The sequence below is a fragment of the Dipodomys merriami genome, unplaced genomic scaffold (assembly GCF_024711535.1).
Source record: "Dipodomys merriami isolate MVZ:Mamm:240054 unplaced genomic scaffold, mDipMer1.0.p SCAF_30, whole genome shotgun sequence".
In the NCBI taxonomy this organism is placed as follows: domain Eukaryota; kingdom Metazoa; phylum Chordata; class Mammalia; order Rodentia; family Heteromyidae; genus Dipodomys; species Dipodomys merriami.
The window spans coordinates 2,753,258-2,774,059 of NW_027204493.1; the positions used below are offsets into that span (position 1 = coordinate 2,753,258).

At 43.7% G+C, this 20,802-nt stretch overlaps 1 protein-coding gene across 2 annotated transcripts in view; it reads left to right on the forward strand.

The window, feature by feature from the left end:
• The first annotated feature begins 2,630 nt into the window (after window positions 1-2,630).
• The window catches only part of Rai14 (retinoic acid induced 14), a 119,116-nt gene continuing 100,944 nt past the window's right edge, over window positions 2,631-20,802 (forward strand). For both annotated transcript variants that reach the window (XM_070040994.1, XM_070040997.1), the window contains exon 1: window positions 2,631-2,821. The gene's annotated coding sequence lies outside the window, so the exon portion shown is untranslated. The remainder of the gene's footprint in view (window positions 2,822-20,802) is intronic.

Below are 20,802 nucleotides of genomic sequence, written 5' to 3' on the forward strand. Positions count from 1 at the left end.
TCCCTTCCCTTCAGCAGATTTCATTGTTCTATTTTCATAGCGAAAGCAAACTTCTTTGGAGTTTACAGATTGGTGTGGCCAAATTGAGGCACTAGAATAACCAGAGGACAGTGGCCATAACCAAAGGACAATGGAATCTTGCTTGTAAAGGCTAAGATTGGGCTTAGGATATTAGAACCCACAAATCTCTCAGAGACCATATAGTGTGATACTCCTTTTCCTGATTAGGAGCCAGTAGAGCTGAAAACACTTGGTGAATTTGAAAAGTAAGTAAAATAAATGCTCAAATCATCTGGTCTTGCTGTTAGTATTCAATGTAATACATATTACACTACGGTTTCTTTGCTTTGGAGAAAGGAATACACATGCTGTTCTACCTAAAAGATGAATACACCTCAAAGATAGTAGGTGGTCATTTCATTCGTGCTGCCTTCTCTTAAACCTTTTCACCTGGTCTTGGTCTGTATTTAAGGACATATCCAGAACCCAGTTAGCATTTCTAAAAGGACTGAGCAAAACGAGGAATGAGAGGACCTGCTTAATCAAGAATCTTTATGCAGGATGGAAAGCTTCAGCAAGGCAGTAAAGACTCCATACAGAGGGAAGTTGAATGTGAATTTCCAAAGGAGGAATCTGGGAAAGGGTCTTATCACAACCAACTACCAAGAGACCATCCCTCTACCACAATCCCTCACCATGACACACTTGTTGATGCCAGAAGATGGGGTTATGAACTAATGAGAATAACACACAAGAGACTGATAGGACCTAACAGACTCTTCAGCAGTCTTTGGGACAGAGTAAGTAGATGAGAGTCAAGGCTTCAATGAATCAATGGCTGATTTGCCTGCCTTAGACAAGCATTGTTTAATGTTATTTAGTAGTTTAACTCCTGTTTAGGCATGGTGGTGCACACCTGTAATCCCAACCATTTAGCAGGTGGAGGCAGGAACATCACTCAAAAAAGGAAAAACGTTGGGAGACTGACTTACAAACGAACTACAAACCAAATGGTTGGGGATGTGGTTCATAATAGAATGCTTGCCTAGCATTCTAGAGGTCTTGGATTCAATGCCCTGTTCCAAACAAACATCCCCCCCCCCAAAAAAAGGGCTTGTAAACTGTTTGTATAGAATATGCACTTTTAACATTTCTAAGGCACCATCAGATACCCTGAATCATGCTTCAGATTTTATGTTCCCACCTGTTCCTGCTTACGCAAGAATGAAATGCTAAAGGCAGAAAATTCCCCCGTGGGAATTTTTTTTTAATCTATTCAGCATAGTAAGGTACTGAAATAACCTGCAGTACTTCAGTGTTAAGCATGTTGAAAATAATGTTGTAAATAACCAGCATTAAACAAAAAAGAAGCATTTACTAGGTCATATTTCTTTTAGAGAGTGATTTCATTTGAGCTGGGAAAAGGGGCAGGTAGGGGAGTGGTCCATCTAGCATTCCAGTGGCTGTTCACCACTTGCAAGAACAATCTTTTGATTTAGGGTATTAGGAAGTGCAATTGAAAGTTCAAGACAGGCTGTTCCTATGAGAGGCTGGGGCAGGAGGACCAGAGAGAGTCTGACCAATGTTAAGACATTGCCCGGCCGTGACCAGCGACTTTCTGTAGGATGGCATAACCTGGTTTCTGTTAGCGTGGATTCACTCGTCGGAATTGGCTGTGTGCATATTCAGCTGACTTCCTACCGCAAAGCCCAGCAAAAGTCATTCCACCTGTTTATTCTAGAAAGCTGTGCAAAGAAAGGCTTTCTGCGTCTAGCCAGAAGGGAAGAGGTTGGGTGCATAACCCTTTCTGTCTGAGCTAGAATTCCAATGAAAGGGGAAGGCGTGGAGCTTTGAAATCCTCCACGACCCCCAAGGGCCTGTCTTAGGGGCCAGGGGAAGGAGGGGACGCTCGTGGAGGGCCGGTCTGCACCCCAGAATCCGCTCGGAGGGCGTCCCCCCTCCCAGTCCAGCCTTTCCATTCCAGTCTCGCTTCTGACTCCTGGGCAGAGCAACCCTGAGGCTGGTCTTTTTGTCGGGCCACCTGATGGGTGCTGGGAGCCGAGTCACTCCAACCCCAGGCTTCGGTGCGGGGTGGGGTGGGGGGCGCTTTCCAGTTCACTTTCTGTTCAGCAGTTCTGGAAACTCGGAGCCAGTTCGGTTCCGGCGAGAAGGGGCTTGGCCCGGATCGGCGACTCGGGCCGCCTCCCCCAGCTCCGGCCGACCACAACTTCCCGGCCGACTTTCGCAAGCTGTCCGGGAATCAGTCCTATTTGCGAGCCCATCCGACCCGCAGGGTCGAGCGCGGTGTTTCCCACTAAGTTCAGGTTAAGATGATGAAGATGCCGGACATGGGATGGTGGGGGGTGGGGGGAAAGAGTCCCACGACCCACGGTAACTACGAGCAGGCCGCCGCGGCGCGGGGCGCGGGGCCGGGGCCGGGGCAGCGGCGGCTCCCGCGAGTCCCAGCCGGAGCGCGGGGCGGGGTCACCCGACCCGCGGAATTTTGGGGCCGCGCGGGGTGGAAGGGGAGGGGAAAGGCTGGCACCTCCCTTCCCGCTCCCGCGGGATCCCGGGCGGCGGGGGCCGGCGTCCGGCGGCCACGTGGTGGTGCTGCCCCCGCCCCCCGCCCCGCCGGCTCAGCCCGGGAGCCGCGGCGGCGCCCACTGACCCCCGCGGCGGGGAGGAGGCGGGTGCGCGGCGCGGCGCGGAGCGGCGCAGGAAGCCGAGCAGGAAGCGAGCCCGGCGGCCGCGCTTTCCTGGGGAAGCAGCGGGCGGGGAGGAGCCGCCAGCGGGGCCCGGGAGCCGCCGCCGTCTCGATGGGGTAGGTGCGCGGCGCCGAGTTGGGGGTCTCCGGGCGCGGGGTCCCGGCTCGCGTCTCCGCCTTTGTGTCTGGAGCGCGGGGCGCGGAGCGGCTGCGCGGGGCTGCGCGGACTCCCGCCGCGCTCCGGCCGCCCGCCCGGGACCGAGTTAGGGGAAGGAGGCGGCGATCCCGGCCGGCCAAGTTCTCTTCCTCTCCGCGGGTCCGGGAAGAAGGGGCGGGAGCTCGGGTGGGAATGAATGAGCAGACCCCGGGAGGACGTGTGGGGTGCGCCCCCGGAGTCAGCACCCCATCCCACCTGCTTCGCCCTGCCCGGCGCCCGGCGCCGCCCTCCTGGGCTTGAGCCCGACTCCCTTGCCCAACTTGGAGGGTCGGGGACGGAGGTGCCGCGGGAGAGACACCGGTGGTCCTGGGGACCCCGGGCCCGCTATTGTTCCTGGCCGGCCCCGGGGGGCGCCGGCGAAAGCGCTCCTCGCGCGCCGCGGTCTCTGGGTCCCCCCTCGGAGAGGTGGGAGGATGTGGGGGCGCCCGCCCGCCTCCCCGCGCGGCCCCGCTGCGGGAGGGAGGGCGGGCGTCCCGGTGGCCCGCACCCCACCGGCCCCGGACAGGTTGGTGAACGCACTTCAGGATCTGCGCTTCCCGGGGCTCATCCGCTACCGCCCCGTGGGCTTCTCTCCCTCCACTTCTGGGGGCGAGGGAGAGGGTAGTGCCTGGAAAGGCGGGGACGGGGCGGGGGGAGTTTAAGGCAGATGGAGCCCCTCCTCCCCTGTGCGGGAAGAGGCCAAGGTGGCCTCGCAGGGGCCCGGGCGTGGGCTCCCTTTTCTTTTCTCTGCCAAGGAGCCAGCTCAGCGCAACTTTCTTCCCAAGGATGAGTGCTCCAAGTCTGCAGCGGCGCTCGGGGAGGCCGCTCACCTCGGATCTGCGGCCTCCCTTCCCCCGAGGGCTCCCCCCGGCTTGCGGCGGGACTCCCTGGAACCGCTCGCCCCTGGAGACAGGGCTCCATCTCTGGGGAGTGATCTCAAGGCCACCGGGGCCCTGGAGAGAGAGAGAGAGGGAGAGGGAGGAGGGAGAGGGAGGAACCGTTTTTGTCCTTTTGTAGGAGGTTTGCAGAAGTTTTCGTTTGTGGAGGAGGCTCACCTCGGGGAGGTTGGAAGGGTTGGAAGAGACCTAGACTCCAAGGAGGCTAGATTTTGATTGCTTTGTTCACAGGCCCCACTGGGCCCTGTTCACTCGTGTGCCTGGAGGCTTTTATTACTGGTGGATGTAATCTGGTAGGCTTTTCTTAATGATGACAGATGTTTTCCCCTCCTCTGCGTTTGAAAGGTAGTCACTTTTTATCAGGAATCAAATCCTGTTCTTAACACGTGAATTAGCGGTGCTTGTTTACAGGGTGGGAGAGAGTATCTCACATTGGACTGGTCTCAACTTCAGGATGGCAGGCGTTCTTAAATGAGTTAATTGTAGAATTTACCCTCCTTAGCTTCATTTCCAGACTCCTGAGCGCAGTGATGGTGGTTAGAACCCAGTTGAAAAGCCTTGGTACTATTAATTGGAACCGAGTAAGAATGGATGCAGCATTTCTGGGGATTCATTTCTGGGGAGGTGAGGTCTGACTTTTCTGTCAACCTAAAGGCAGGTTCACCAACACCCCCTCCCCCTCCCCCCATCCATGGGAAGCAAACTCAGGGCATCCAACCTGGTAAGCAGGTGCTTACCCCCCCCTCCCCCAAATAAAAAGGCAGAAAAACAGACATGGAGGTTAAGAAAAATTGAGTCTAAAAGTTGAAAGAATGTGGTGGAGAAACTTTTGTCTTTTTGTCTCTCTAGCTTTGTTCCAAAGTTAAAAATAATTATGAAATATATACATATGTATATATATAAATATATATAGTCGGTTGTGGGCTGGTGCTCTGTCCCCGCACTCTTCAGCTCAAGGCCAGCACTCTACCACTTGAGCTACAACGCCAATTCCGATTATGAAATATTTTTAAAAAAATAACAGAAATATAGTAAGTCATTCATTTAGTTTTTCTATGATCTAGGTTGAAGAGTTGCTAATATGTCCATCCTTCATTCATGTACAACCTCTATAAAGGTACACTGGGCTTTAAAGGATTTTTCTCTACCTTCTTGGTCTCCAGCTTCAGGTGACCCCTAATGTAGAGTTAAGACATATAGTTAGTTCCCAAGCATGTTGTGGTAATTTTGTGTATTAAATCCACAACTTTGTGTTGAACAATATTTATTCATTTGTTGGTTGGTTTTTGGTCTTGAACTCAAGACCTCAAATGAGAACTCGGGCTTTTTCACTCATAATTGGCACTCTAGTACTTGAACCACAACTCCACTCTAAGTTTTTGGCTATTTAATTGGAGACAGAATCTCTCCCACTTTTCTGCCCCATTTGGCTTTGAATTAGGATCCTCAGATCTCTGCCTCCTGAGTAACTAGGATTTTATAAACATGAGTCACTAACATCCTCAGTGTTTAACATTTTACACATGGTGTGATGCTATACACCTACAGCTTTGCATTTAGATTTTTCACTTCAGTTTTTGAGGTTCATGTAAATATTCACTTTTAACTACTACAGAATATTTTAGTGTGTGAATAAATTACAGTATCCTATTCCCTTGCCAAGAGAATAATTAGTGTTTCCATTTTTTTATTGTTACTGGAATTTTTTTGGCAGAGGGAGAGTCTGCTTCCATTTTTTTAAACTATTAACAAACAGTAGTGTATGTAGCCCATATTTTAAACTGTAACAGTAGTGTAGCACATATTTTGAGGCAGGCTTCCTTGAGCATAAGTTTCTGTTACACACTTAGGTCATTTGTTACTTGGTAGTGAGGTTTTGGTAGTGGTTTTTTTTTTTTTTTTTTTTTTTTTTTTTTTTTTTTTTTTTTACTATTTTGTACCTTTAGCAAATATTTAGGGTGATAATAAACTCCTTCACCACCCATTGAATGAAAAGGTGAAAACTGATTTGTCATACTCAAAGAATTTAGATGACCTTAGCTGACTTATTGTTGTGGGTTCACTTTTTAAAAGAAGAAAAGTTCCTTTTTATTATAAAGTTTAGGCATGAGGAATATCATTATGCTGAGTTTAGGAATCAGAGGCCCAGGCCTGTCTCAGCTGTTTGTTGGTTCTGTGATCTTAGATTACTCATTTAGTGTCCTCTTCCTCATTTCTTCCTTAGTAAGATTGAGGGCTTTGAGTAAGCATTTCCAGAGGCAGGTTCCTCTAGGAAGGCATGAAAATGTGACTGTTGGTGACATATTTTGTCCCCCTATCCCCCAAAGTCGAAGAATCTTAAGGCATTTAAATCCATTGACTTCTCCATTCTTCCATCAAACTGTTCTCCCTCAGCCTTTGCATTTGCTGTTCTTTCTGCACAGTTGTTCTTGAGGCATTCTCTAGAATACTCCTGTCTAGCATTCCCTGATGCCTCTTTTCCTGCTTTCTTTCCTCCACGGCACTTAGGTCTACTGCTTTGTGATGTGTTTTAACTTTAGTATTACCTGTCTTTCTATACTAGAGGATAAGTCTGTGAAGGCAGGGTTTTTTCTTTTCCACTGTTATATCCCTGTGTTCACAACAGTGTTGACACCATACTATATGTTCTCAAATATGTGGTGAATAGATGCATTTTTTATTTATGTTTTGATACAGGGTTTCACTGTACAATGATCCCTCACCTAGTGTAGGAGTTATGCTCCAGACTCCTGCCCCAGGTGAAAATCCACGAAGTAGCAGCTTTATATTTATTTTATTATTTGTATATATTAAGGCTTTATAAACCCATTCCTACTCCCCTATAAACCTTTCCCACTCTCTTATTAACCTTTCCCATACTCTTACAAACATTTCCCATGTTCCATATGAATACTTTTCTACCTCAAAATCCTGCAATATAGCAAAAATTCAGTGATGCAGAATTAGAATTGCATTAGAATTAGATTACAGAACTTTTTTAAACAACAACAAACTGTGATACAGTGAAGCTGCAATAAGTGAACCGTGTATAGCGAGGGACAACTATATAGTCCAGGTTAGCTTTGAACTTGGAATACTTCTGCTTCAGCCTCCTGAGTGCTGGGGTTACAGATATGTTCCATAAAACCTAACAATTAATATAATTATTTTGTTATGATTTCCTATTAACTAGCTCTTTACCTCCTTCCCTCTTCTATCCTTCCCTTCCTTTCTCTTCATTTACTAGATAGCCTAATGGTGTAAGTTGTGTTTATGACTATAGCCAAGTGACTCAGATGCCATATTTATAGGTCCTAACAGTTAAAAGAAAAATCTGGTAAAGAAACCACTGTCTAAATACATGTAATTTATACCACAAAGCACTTGGGTCTTTAGATTTTGTTTTACCTAGGATTTTGCCTAAGTCTAAGTTGTAAGAAGAAAATGAGTAACGTGATACATGGTGGCACACTCGTTTTCTTTTTCTGGACCTCACTTTCCAGTGTTACAAATGTATGCTCAAAGGATACTGACCCTCTAATTCACGCAGTGTTAGTCCAAACAGGCCAGCATGGTCTCCAGCAACACCAAGCCCAATGAATTTCTAAGAGCAGAACTGTGTCTGTAAGTTCTTGCAGAAGGTAAGCTTACCATCACCCTGCCTCCCTTTATCTGGAATTGTAGAGAACATTCATGATGGTGCAAAAAAAGATGCCATTGAACTTGAACGTTTAGGAACAACCAATGTATAATAAATACCTAGAAATATCCTAAGAACTACCACTTGTAAAATCCTTAATTCATGCTACAGAAAACATTCACTGTTACAGTGTACTGCATCATTTTGCTAGAAGCCAAGAAATTTTTTGTTACCTGTGTGACAAATATAGGAGTTGCCAAAACAAAGCTAAAAGTATTGCAGTCCTTTTGGTATATTGAAGTGGATGAAAGAAAAAGGTAGGCATCTTTCATTAGTATATGATACTGATAGTGTTCTTAAAAAATGACCAGAATATTGGAAGCATAGCCATTTTATATGCCATAATAAAGTGCCATTAAAAATTAGTATATTATTGCTCAACATAGGTTTTTTTTAATCTGAAGCAGCAAATTTTAATTATTTTTAAAATCCTGCATAATCAGAAGGGTTTTTTGTATTCTTGATTGATAGTTAACCCCCCTGAGTTTTAAAAATACAGGTGGTTCAATAGAAGTTAGAGAAAGACTGCTTACCCAGCCCAGCCTCTCGGTTCTACCATGTATCATGGACAAGAAACTCATTTAGGGGACATCCCTTTCACTCAGAGGTCTCAGTAAATTCATTCAGCATCCTGAAAAGTTACTTTACTGACTTAACCATGTGTTTTAAAACAAAATGTACTGTTTAATTGAAAGAAGCAGGTTTCATTCTTGAATTTTCTATTCTGTGTGTCTAATAAAGTCTCATACTATAGGTGGTTATTGAAATGCGCATGCGCATGCACGCGCGCAGGTGCACACACACACACACACACACACACACACACACACACACACACGTGTCATGAAGCCCCTTATGGTGGCCATCATGCAGAGCCATCTATCTACAGAAAAATTTAAACAGTGATCAAGAAGAGGTAGCACAGGTAGCAGGTGGAATCAAGTGGAAGTTTAGAAGTGTGAGAAACACTTTTCTTTCCTCTCTTTGGAGAAGTTGGTAGAGTGTATTTTGTCCTCTTTATCTGCTGGTTTTTAGTGATTGGTGTCACCTTATCTAACCCTGCCTGTGATCTACTCCAGTCCTTTATATAGTAAATGACATTCGCTAGAAATTACAGTTCTTGCCAGGTAAATCCATGAACAGTGGTCACCCAGGATCAGACAAAACCTTTATGCCTAGTTTATCCCTGCTTCTATGTAAGCAATCCACATATAAGAAAAACTAATTATAGGCTAAGCTTGTTATTCAGTTGAAGAAAATAAAGACTTTCCCTTTTTGTTTCCCCCATTTCTGGGCCTTGAACTCAGGGCCTAGGCACTGTCTCTGAGCTTCTTTTGCTCAAGGCTAGCACTCTACCCCTTGAGCCACATAGCACCACTTCTGCCTTTTTCTGTTCATGTGGTACTGAGGAATCAAATCCAGGGCTTCATACATGCTAGGTAAGCACTCTGCCATTATGCCACTTTCCCAGCTCCTCCTCTTCTTAAATTGATAATTTATAACCACCCAAGTTTATTAGCTAGTAGCCCTGCATCATCAACTTGTCATCTATTCATCAATTTTTTTCACAATCAGATGATATGATAGTAACTATATTATTTTTATCTTTACATTTTGGAATCCCCATCAGATACTGCTATTGATATGAACAAAATCAAGTCTTCTCTCTCTTTGCCCTGAAAAATAGTCTCACTATAGAGCAAGCAAGGCTATCCTAGAATTCAACATTCTCCTGCCTCAGCTTCTGGAGTGCTGGAAGTACAGGTGTGAAGCACCACACACAGCCTTATTTCTTCCTTTGTGATTTATAGATTGAGAGAGTCGACTTAAATTTTCCCCTCTAATTCTGGTGTGTCTCACTCACTTGGCTTGCTTGCTTGGCTTGAATTTCTACTCTTGAGCCAAACCTTAAGGCATTTTGCTGATTATTTGGAGGTGGGATCTCAGAGACTTTTCTGCTTTGGCTGGATTTGAACTTAAGATCCTCCAGAACTCAGTCTACTGAGTAGCAAGGATTGCAGACCTGAGCCATCAGTGTCCAGCCTCTGTGTGTGTGTATGTGTGTGAGCTAAATAACTAAAATTAACAATGCCAGTAACATATTCCTTTTCACTTTCACTGCTTTTGTCCAGTTGCTGTCACTGGCTAAATCCAGGAACGAAAGTTCTGGTGTGAGTTTGCTGGTGTGGATAAAGGATCCAAGAAACTTCCTTTTGCACCAAAGTACAATAGAGTAAATTGCTTTCTTCCAAGAGGAAACTGTTTTGCAAACCAAGGAATGATTGCAAACACGTAATGATTTTGCAGGATTTTTTTGAGCAGTGAACAAATTTCTGATGTAGGTCTTAGACCATTTTTTTTCCTGTGGAGGAAATTTACTTAGATATAATAAAGTATATATATTCAGAAACATTTGTTAAAAATTTCAAGAAGTTCATAGTACTCTCTGCCCTGAGGTCATCTCTGAGCCTCTTTGGAATACCTGGGATAAGAGTGCAAGACTCACTGAGTGTACCACAAAAACCTTTTTTTTTTTTTTGAGTGTGTGTATATGCTACCTTGGAGACTTGAACTCAGGCCCTGGGCACTATCCCTGATGTTTGTTGTGCAAGGCTATCCTATCACTTGAGCTACAGCTCCACTTCAGGCTTTGTGGTGATTAATTGGAGATAAGAGTCTTAGAGATTTTCCTGCTTGGGCTGACTTCAAATGGTGATCTTCAGATCTCAGTCTCCTGAGTAGCTAGGATTATAGGTGTGAGCTACCACAGCCAGGTATCTTATTGTTTTAATCTGGTTCACTTAATAGCCAGCTCTCAAAAGTAACAAGGACTCTATTTTCTGTCCTGTACTAGTAACCCCAGGACAGTTTGGTAACCTAGCTTGTATATAAAAAGTAGTAATTGTGGCTTTTAGATTCTCATTTGGAAAACAAGTTACTGGTTGCTGTACCAGCCAGCCTACATTGTTTTTAGATTCTTTTAATGTTTAGAAGAAGTAAAAAGTAGTTCCATGGTATGGTTTTCTATGAGTATCATTTCCTATTTTATGACTTTGTGTTTTATTCTGAGTGCCATTTTCTATGATTTTTCTGTTTTTCTATTTTCTGTGAGACTTTCTCACCCAAGGGTGACATGGCTTGGTCTGGAGTTGGGCCTGCGCTCTCTCCTGCAGTCAAGGTAGCAGCAGATTCCTGGCTTTACAGGAGGGACAGGAGACATCCTGTATCATCCCACCTGGTGATACCCCAAGACTTTGTGCCTCACCTTGCTCTGTTTTTGCCCTTCTTGTTGAACTGTCTCAATGGAACCCTGAGGAAGTCAGGGCCACTTTTCCTGGTTGGAGCGAGAGCTGTTCCTCAGCTGGGCACCTGCTTTTGCAGAAGAAAAACCTCTCTGTGAAGTAGCAGATGTTGAAGGAAGGTGCTCCCATTCTGTGGGTGTCCAAGGTGACATGTTAAGTCACTGCAGTTGTTTTTTTTTTGTAAGCCAAAATAGTCTCTGACCTGTGTGAAACAAGATGCCTGCTAGAAACTCTTTGAGCCCAATGGGTTTGGTTGACATGCATATTTCTGAGGCAGGCACTTTGCTGTCAATGAATGAGGTCAAAACTAATCTTTATCTGACCTAGGGCGGTGGTCAGATTTCTGATGAGTGGATTGTACAGTTGGGATAATTGAATGTCCAAGATGCATGGATGAATGGCAAGCCCCAGCTTTTAATAGATTTGTATTTTAACCTAGGCAAGGCAGTTGCTTTTTGATAGAGAAGAAGGGTGGACTGTTGATGGTTGAGATGGGACCAGTAGTGGGAACTCATTTTACAGAGGAGATTGCGGCCCAGAAACGTGGAAAGGACTCCATTCGAAAGGGTCAGTATAAAAGGCAGAGCAAGGCATGACCTTATTTCTGGCTACTTGCAGCACTGAGCTCCTGAACATTATACTTTTTGGTTTCAGCGTCAGCTTAAGAGGCCTATAGTTAACTAATTATATTGAAAAAAAAGTGCAGAGAACTTGGCTAGACTTGGACAGTCCACTTTGAAGAATTGGATGAAAATTAGGCATGTGGGGGAGGCAAAGGGTATTGCACGGTGGCATGGAGGATAGCATCCTGCTAAGGAGGGAACCACATAAACGAGTCTGTCAGCCTCTGTCAGGGACTTCACAGATTCTGGACGGAGGCTGTTAGTTTGATAAGAATGTTAAGTAATTTGGAATCTTCTCCTGTGGAAGTTGACACATTGGTGATTGAACACATCTTCATAATGAAGCGAGTGTAACTTTTGTGGTTCAGTGGCCTCTGCCCAGCCACCAGAGGTCCCAACACGTAGCCAAAATCTCATTGCAGTTTCTTTCTTCTTCATGAAGGGCAGCCATTAGGAAAGATACAAGAAAGGGCCCAGCCATACACATAGACCAGGGACCCAGGAGGCCTAAATGGCGGCCATGATCAGGTGCTCAGTACCCTCCTGTTCTCTCTAAGCAAACCTTACTTCCTGCTAAAGCCATATACATCAGGAGTAGAAGTTGCTTCAAATGCTTTCAGTTCTAAGAGCTATTTTCAAAATTAGAAATAAAAAAGATTCAAAATATAAGGATAGAAATTTCTACCATCTAGGATTTCTTTGGAATTTATTCTTTTGAAAGGAAAGCTTAATTCTAACCCCCCCCCCCACCACATGTGCAGTCAGTAATCTTGATGAATCCCTAGGTAATTAGATTCTTTTTTTTTTTTTTTTTGAGTCCGGTCATGGGGCCTGAACTCTGGGCCTGGGCGCTGTCTCTCAGCTCTTCAGCTCAAGGCTAGCGCTCTACCACTTGAGCCACAGCGCCACTTCTGGCTTTTTTCTTTTTGCTTATGTGGTGCTGAGGAATCGAACCCAGGGCCTCAGGCATGCAAGGCAAGCACTCTACCACTGAGCCACCTTCCCAGCCCCTAGTTCTTTCTGTGTTCCCTAACTTTATGTTGGAAGTGCCTTTGTGTAGTTGTCTTTTGATCTTCCAATCTCTAAAAGCCAGCAAAAGGCAGTCAGGCTGGCTGGCCAACAGCAGTGATTTCCTGCACAGGACACCCAGCTGAAGCTTGTCTTTTGACCCATTCATCGATGGCCCTGTCCCTGTTGTGCCTCGCTTGGCAAGCGTTTGCTTTCTTGGTCTCTTAATACCACCGCTGATTACATTAAGTGCATACTCCCAGGACAAAGGGTGTTTGATTCCCATGACAGTGAAAATGGGTGTTTGTATCCACCGAGAAACAGGAGAGACTCACCCTCTGTCACTATCTGCTTCAGGCTGGGGTGGCCGCCTGCTGGGCTGTGGGTGCTTTTGTGTGTGGCTTCCAGAACACAGATTACCTGTGCTCCTGCCTCACTCTGGTCTTACCAGGTAGCTCTTTGAGAGGTCCATTTTCCCCCCCTCCTCTCCCCTCCCTATGCAAATACCAAAGCTCTTCACTGTTCTGAAGAATTGCAGTATTTGATTTTGTTGTAGCTTGAAGGAATAATTTCCTAAGGCACAGAAAAAAGTCCTGCTGATAGGGAAATAAGAACTAGACATTCTACTTTTGCAACTTGTTGCCAAAATGTGGAACACTCCATCCCAGTTTGTACTTCGTTGGCTCAGCCAAGGGTAAAATCAGCCCTTTCCTTGCCTATAATGATCTTTACATTTTTCTCTCATGTTGGTTTGGTATCTTTAACAAAGCTATATGGGAAAGAGTTCAGTAGGCTTATTTGTTAAGCTATGCCATATATGAGGACAAAGAAAGAAAGATGTACCCTCTCCTGGAGAGAGGCAGGGGTGCCGGAGTGAGGGCCAGCAGCCTGGAGGAAGGCCTTTAACAAATTGGTCCATTCAGGCTTCCTAGAGGGAGTTCTCTGTGCCAGCAGCAGTTCTGGCCACTGATCGAGTGTTAAAGGCAACTGGCCTTATTTTTAAACCCTAAAAAGCTTGATCTGTTGACCCGACTTTTCTTCAGTGTTAGCATTGTCTTATTTGTATGTAATCCAGTGTCATCTTGGGCTCAAAAAACAGAACCACCTGTAATCCTAGCTGCTCAGGAGGCTAGACCTGGAGGATGGAGGTTTGAAGTCAGCCGGGAAGGAAAGTCCACTGTATACTCCATTTTGAAAATAACCAGCTAAAATCCAGACTGGAAGTGTGGCTCCAGTGGTACAGAGTGCCAGCTGAGCAAGCCAGCTGAGTGACAGTACGAAGCCCTGAATCTTAAGTAAGCCACTATACCAGCACAAAACAAGCAACCCCAGTTTAAATCTAGACTCTGTAACTCATACCATTTTGGCCAAATAAACTTTATGTTACAATTTGCTAATTTGGAAGCTGGAAATAATTATTCATAGCATTTAATTTGGAAGTGATTATAAGCATTTAAGCATTTAATGAGATACTGCTCATGCATAATAAAATTTAAAAAATTGTTTGCAAAGCAGTCATTTCACTGATTGTGAGTATTATCATTCTTCTTGATCAAACTGCCTTTTTTTTTTTTTTTTTTGGTGACAACACTGGGGATTGAACTCAGGGCCCGAGTACTGTCCCTTAGCTTTTTTGCTCAAGGCTAGCACTCTTCCCTTTGAACTGCAGCTTCACTTTTTACTTTTTGGTGGCTGATTGAAGATAAGACTTGAGCCTCTTGGGCTTTCCTGCTTGGGCTGGCTTTGAATGATAATCTGCAGATCTCAGCCTTCTAAGTAACTAAGATTACAAGTGTGAGCCTCTAGTACCCTGCTCAGCCTACCTTTAAAGGAATGCCAGTATATTAGCCCGAACAGTTATTACTGCTGTTATAACCCATAACAATAGAGGTTGCCCATATGTTATTATAATACATTGTAATTTGCAACTATATTATACTTCTGTTGTCATTCCTTTTATTAGTCTGTTATTATCTCGTCATCTAATTCCAACAATGTAAAAATGGTAGCTCCTATATTAACAACACACTTTATTCCACATTGCATTAAGTTCCTGAGAGGAATTTATTTCACCCAGGATCTGAACACAGTAGTAAATTCTGAAGTGAGGGAGAAGTTAAATTCCTCTATTATTTTCTTAAATTTTTAGCCCTGCCTTGTTTGTAGTAATAAGATGTGATTATAGGCTTTGACGAGAGAGACCTATATTATCACCACCAAAGAGGCTACATAGCTAATTTTATTTTCTCTACTGGTCACAGTAAGAAAGTTTAAAAAACGTGAATTAATAGAATGTTATATTTTTACCTAAAATGTTCAAAATACCATTATTTTCAACATGCAGTCAATGCCAAACTAGTGATGTCGTTGACATACTCTTTCCCAGGGAGGTCTTTGGAATCCAGTGTGTCACCGCTCACTCCTTACGCATCTCAGCTTACAGCAGTCACCTTTCACATGCTCACTGACCACTGGTGGCTCATAATACATTCACTCCCTGTGCATCTCAGCTTGCAGCAGTCACCTTTCACATGCTTACTGACTGACCACTGGTGGCTCATGGTACATTCACTCCCCGTGCATCTCAGCTTACAACAGTCACCTTTCACATGTTCACTGACTGACCACTGGTGGCTCATGGCTGCAGCTTTGGGCAGGCTGAGGAAGATTGTTTTTGTATAGGTGCTACAGCATCAGCACCACCTGCCCTTCAGTGAATGCACATTGGAGTCCTTCCACATGGACTTATCTTAATAGTGAGGTTGATTTTGTCAAGTAACTTGTTGGGGTTTGTGTTTCTATATCAGCTTTATATTTAGGTGGCTAATAGTTGCTTCTCAATGAATGTGATGTGAATAAATCATTGTAGGTTTTAAAAAAATTTTCCCTTAAATACACTTCTTTCCTCTTAAACTATAAACTCTTGAATAAACTGTGATATTTTTACTCTTGAAACTGTCATATTATGAATACAGGGTATGTGGGGTATGTGCTTGAGTGTGTGTGTGTGTGTGAGTGTGTGTACACCAATGGATATTGTACTAAACCTTTGTTATATCATAGGAGCGTTTCCCATCCTTCTATACTAATGCCTAAGCACAGAAAGTGGTTGGAGATGGAAAGATAGAAGGTCCAAGGGTTTCAAATCCAGGGACCAGGAGTTTGTCATCAGGAGGGTAGTTCTGGATCCCCCATAACTCGGGCTGAAAGGCTTTGCCACTTGCACTGCCCTGTCAGTCTTTTTTATTTTTAAAATTATCTTTAAGTAGTTTACAAAGGAGTTCCCAGTATATGAGTACAAAGTGTCTGACAATATTGTCACCCATCTCTCTCTTTTTTTTTTGTGGCGGGGAGGAGGGGGTCCGGTGGTGGGGCCTGAACTCTGGGCCTGGGCACAGTCCCTCAGCTCTTTAGCTCAAGGCTAGCGCTCTACCACTTGAGCCACAGCGCCACTTCCAGCTTTTTTCTTTTTTGCTTATGTGGTGCTGAGGAATCGAACCCAGGGCCTCATGCATGCAAGGCAAGCACTCTACCACTGAGACACCTTCCCAGCCCCACCCATCTCTCTTAACCCAGCCCTTCTCTCTTTTTTTCTTTAATTGAGATTAGGTGATAACTTAAATTTCACATTTTTCACAATATTTTAGAATCACAAACACATTTTAATTTTCACAAGGCAAATTGTCATTATGGTCTATACAGTTTGTGAATTCTATAAGCTTTGACATTACAAGTTATTTTTTCTACATCAGGTGATGGTTACATTTCTTTCCTTTTGCTTAGTGTGGGCTGTTCACACTTATTCTGTTCCTTCTCCTGGCTTCCCTCTGTTGTGTGCATATATCTACCATATATATGGTCCAGAACATGGAGTCATTTAGCAATGATATAACAAAATGGGTGGCTGTCCTTTGTTTCTTGAGTCCTGTTTGTCATATCTTCTTGTATTTTGGCTTTAGCATCCACATATCAGGGAGACCATGTGCCGTTTGTCTCTTTGTTCTTGGCTTACTTCGCTCAAAATAATTTGCTCTAGTTCCATCCATTTCCCTGCAAATGCCATTATTTTGTCCTTTCTAATGGCTGCATAATATTCTACTGTATATAGGTACCACAGTTTTTGGATCCACTCATCAGTAATGGGGGCATCTGGGTTTCTTCCAAATCTTGGCTATTGTGAACAGTGCTGCAATAAACATGGAGGTGCATGTGTCTTTGTATACTGGTTCATGTTGTTCAGGGTAGATGCCTAGGAGTGGTAAGGCTGGGTCATAGGGGAGGTCTATATTTAGCTTTCTGAGCTATCTCCAGACTGTTTTCCAGAGTGGTTATATTAGTATACATTCTGCCCTGTCAGTCTTGTGGCAAATCGAGGCTGGCACTGCCCCTCGGGAGAGACACCTTGATATGTAAGCCACTGTTAGGCTTCTCTCCCAGGTGTCTAGAGTAAAATGGGTAGATGACTCTGGGCACATTGTAGCTTCTGCACTGTCCAAGGAAAACTGTCCGAAGGATTATCACTGGACTTGAGTCCTCTTGTTCCACCTTAGCTCCTCCTTTTGTCCCCTAGGAATCTTCCCCATTGTCCCTCTCCTCCTTGTTCCTGCCAACCAGTAGCTTTGTAAAACCAAATCTCTGGGAGCAGGGCAGATGGGATCCCATCTCTTAGACCCCAAGCTGAATCCAACTGGGACTGATCAGTTGGACTTAGCTGTTCACAGAGGCCTTTTATTTCGATCGTGTTTTAATATAGTCCAACCTGTTCATTTCTAGTTGATTGTGGTTATTTTCATTGTTGATCTGGTTTTGGAAGGAGTCAAAGAACAGTCTCAGAATGGAATTAGCCCCGAAGACCTACCTGTGCTCAGGCCTCCTGTACAGACTGAGCCTTTGAGGGCAGGGAATACATGCAGGTGGGAATTCTTTGTATGGGCACAGACCAGGCAGCTGTGCACAGCCCAACAAATGACATATCCGTTTGTCCTTTCTATCCTGAAGCTTCAGAGGGGACATTGTAGGTCATCAGATTATATTCCATTTAAACTCCACGGAGTATGTATTTTCCTCCTGGAGGTTGGTGAAGTAAATTTAGCACTGACTTTGGAGTTGGGCAGAACAGATGTTAGAATTGTGCTCTGGAAGTTCTAGGCACTTTTTTGAGTATGGAACTAGACCAGTTGAGAGGGTGAGAAGTTCTGAGCCAAAGTATTAGCCAGTACTCATATATTACAAGGGCCAGAAACTCAACTTGAAGTATCCCAGGCTAATCTTGGCTTATGTGTATCTCACATCCTGTGCTAAACCTGTGCTAAAGGGATGTCCCTATAGCAGGACCTCAGGGGTTACAAGGATGGCCTATCCTGTGCCCCTTCTCCAAACACCTTTCTATACAGGCCTGCCTGTGGTGGTGGTTGTTTTTTCCAGTTTTTCCACCACCAGAGAAGAAAGTTTCCTGTTCCCTAACTCTACCATTTCCAAGGAGAATCTGTGGCTAGCCTTGATGAAGACACAGTCCTATCTGTAGGGGAGCAGCCACAGGATCTGAGTGGATTGCGGAGGAAACTGAACCTCCCAGGTCTATCATGGCATGCAAAGCAGCAGTGTTAGGCTGAAGGAAAGGAACAGGCTACCTGAAAGGGAGGGGAAGCAAGCACTCACCATATAAGGCTAGATGGGAAACACCCTTGCTGGAACCCATAGTGATCAAGGGTGTCTAGACATGGTGGCTGGGCAGCAGAGTCATATTTGGGTTCTCCATGCACTCCTTTTCTCAGTTGGCAGCATTTATAGTGAGTGCTGTATTAACTTATGGTCCCTTCTTCTGACAGGTATTTAGGACACCAGATGACTGGATAAAAGATATCTAGCAGGCTTATTGGAACCACTGTGATCACTAGAAATGATACTTCCAACATTCCAGTGTGGAGTGACTCAAGTGTCCCTATTTCTGAAACCTCGTCAAGGAGCTGATGAAATATGCAATGTACCAATTCAGGCAGTAAAATTTTCCTAGAGTAAAAGCGGGGATAAAATACAAACATAAACAGAGCCCTTCCCCACATTGCAAAGATCATTTTCACAACCAAAGTACTTTGCATATGGACCTGCTTTTTACTCTTGAGTGTGAGCTCCTTAAAAGCAGTTTCACTGAGGTATTATTTATATTTTGCTACGTTAATTTTAGTAAGTTGACAGAGTTGTTTAATCAACACAATCTAGTTCTAGAACATTTCCCTCATCCCAGGGAAAAAAAGAAAACAACAACAAAAAAACCCCTGCCACTTGTAATCACTTCCTGTCACCAACTCCAGCCAATTAGGAATCATCTCTATACCTTGGTTTTTTCTAGACATACTGTAAAATTGGAAGCATAAGAATGTGGCCTTTAGCTTTATGTTTTTAAGTCTTCTCCATGCTCCGTGGTTCCACATTGCATTCCTTCTCTTCTTTGGATAGTATTTGATGTCACCATGCCATAGTTTGCCTAGAAGATATTTTAGTCTTGATTTTTTTTCAGTTATAAATATTGCTTCTGTAGACATTCACGTACAAGTCTTTGCTTGGATCTACTTTCATTTCTCATGGTTAGATACATAGGAATGGAATTGCTGGCTCGTAGGGTACATTTTTTATTTTTAAAGAAACTGTCAGACTGCTCTCTACATTAGGGATACCATTTAGTATCTATTTTGCATTTTTCACTATTGACTGCTAGGTTGGACCTGATTATTTACTTATTTTTAAGATAAAGTCTTATCTATTACATGCTGCCTACAAACTTGCTACCTTTTCTGTCTCCGTTTGCAGAACTGGGATTATATGTACTACTTCTACACCCAGTAGAACTTTGAATTGGTTATTAGGTACGTACAGGGCAGTTTTTCCCTTGAGAGGGGAACCTAGTGGTATTTCTGGAAGGAGATATTGAAATGAACATAAATTGATAGAATTACAAAAACTATAAAATTAAAAAATACTCAAAAAAAAAGCAAACAAACCCAAAACTTCACAGGGCTAGATGCCAGTGGTTCACATGTGCAATCCTAGCTACTCGGGAGGCTGAGATCAGAGGATTGTGGTTTGAAGCTAGCCCAGGAAGGAATGTCCATGAGACTCTTATCTCCAATTAGCCAAGAAGAGAGCCTGAAGTGGAGCTGTGGCAGAAGTGGTAGACAGCTAGCCTTGAATACAAAAGCTCAGGGGAAGCACCCAGGCCCTGACTTCAAGCTCCAGGTCTGAAAAAAAGAAAACCCCATAAATTGAGAGGAGACTTTAGGGATATATTAAAAATAACCTCAGCATAAGGAGTAATCACATGGAATTTCTTAGTCCTGGGATGATTTTATATCTGGAGACAGTTTGTTTTGGAAAAGCTTAGATTTTTAAAGTTGCATAGATTTAGGGCAGGTGTCACCTTGGGACTTTGGTAGGCTCACTAGAGCATGTGAGTAGCTGATTTGACAGCTGATAGTAATGTTGCTGGGGACATGGCCAATTTCAGCTCAGTGCCGCTGGCTCTGTCTGATTCATGGACCAACATCAGTCCTGGTGGATGGCAGGCTTAATTCTCAAAGAAGGACGATGTGTTTAATTCTCAGAGAAGTGACATCCTTTGGATAAAGGCAAGGGTGAGATTAATGTTCTGAAGAGAGTTTTACTGCATAATTACTGTGAAGCAGTATCTGAGTGGCATTTATAGTTTTCAAAGAATGTGCTCATTTATTTTCTTTAAAAAATGTGAGATATTACAGTATTTTTTTAAACCTCATTCCAAAGTGAGATTATTGCTAGGTAGTTTTTCCTAACTACTGTAAAAACATTTATTTATTTATTTATTTTAGTTTTAAATTGACACAGTAATTATACACACGGGAATAAGGTGATATTTTACTATATGTATACAATGTATAAAGATGAAATGACAGGAATTAATGCTCATTTTAATCAACCTGTACCCTAGTTAATTTAAAAAGGAAGTTATATGTATGAAAGTACTTAACCCACAAGTAATGCTCACTGGAATTTGCTTATTCATTTGTTCACTCATTAATTCATCCATTTATCCATATACACATCTGTTTGTGGATTAAGTTTGGTGAGACAAAGGACAGAGGGTGAACCAGTATAACAGTGATACCTACAAGATACACTTTACAACTGGGGGGGGGGTTCGGTGGGAGGGAAAGCAGGAGAAAATGAGGGAGGGGTAACAATATTCAACAAGAATTGTACTCATTTCCTTACTTGTGTAACTGTAACCCTCTATATATCACCTTTAAAATAAAAAAAGAATAGAGACATAAATCATAGGCAGCTTTGATTTTTTTTTTATCTCAAACTTGAAAGTGAAGTTAGTACATTCTTTGGATGAAT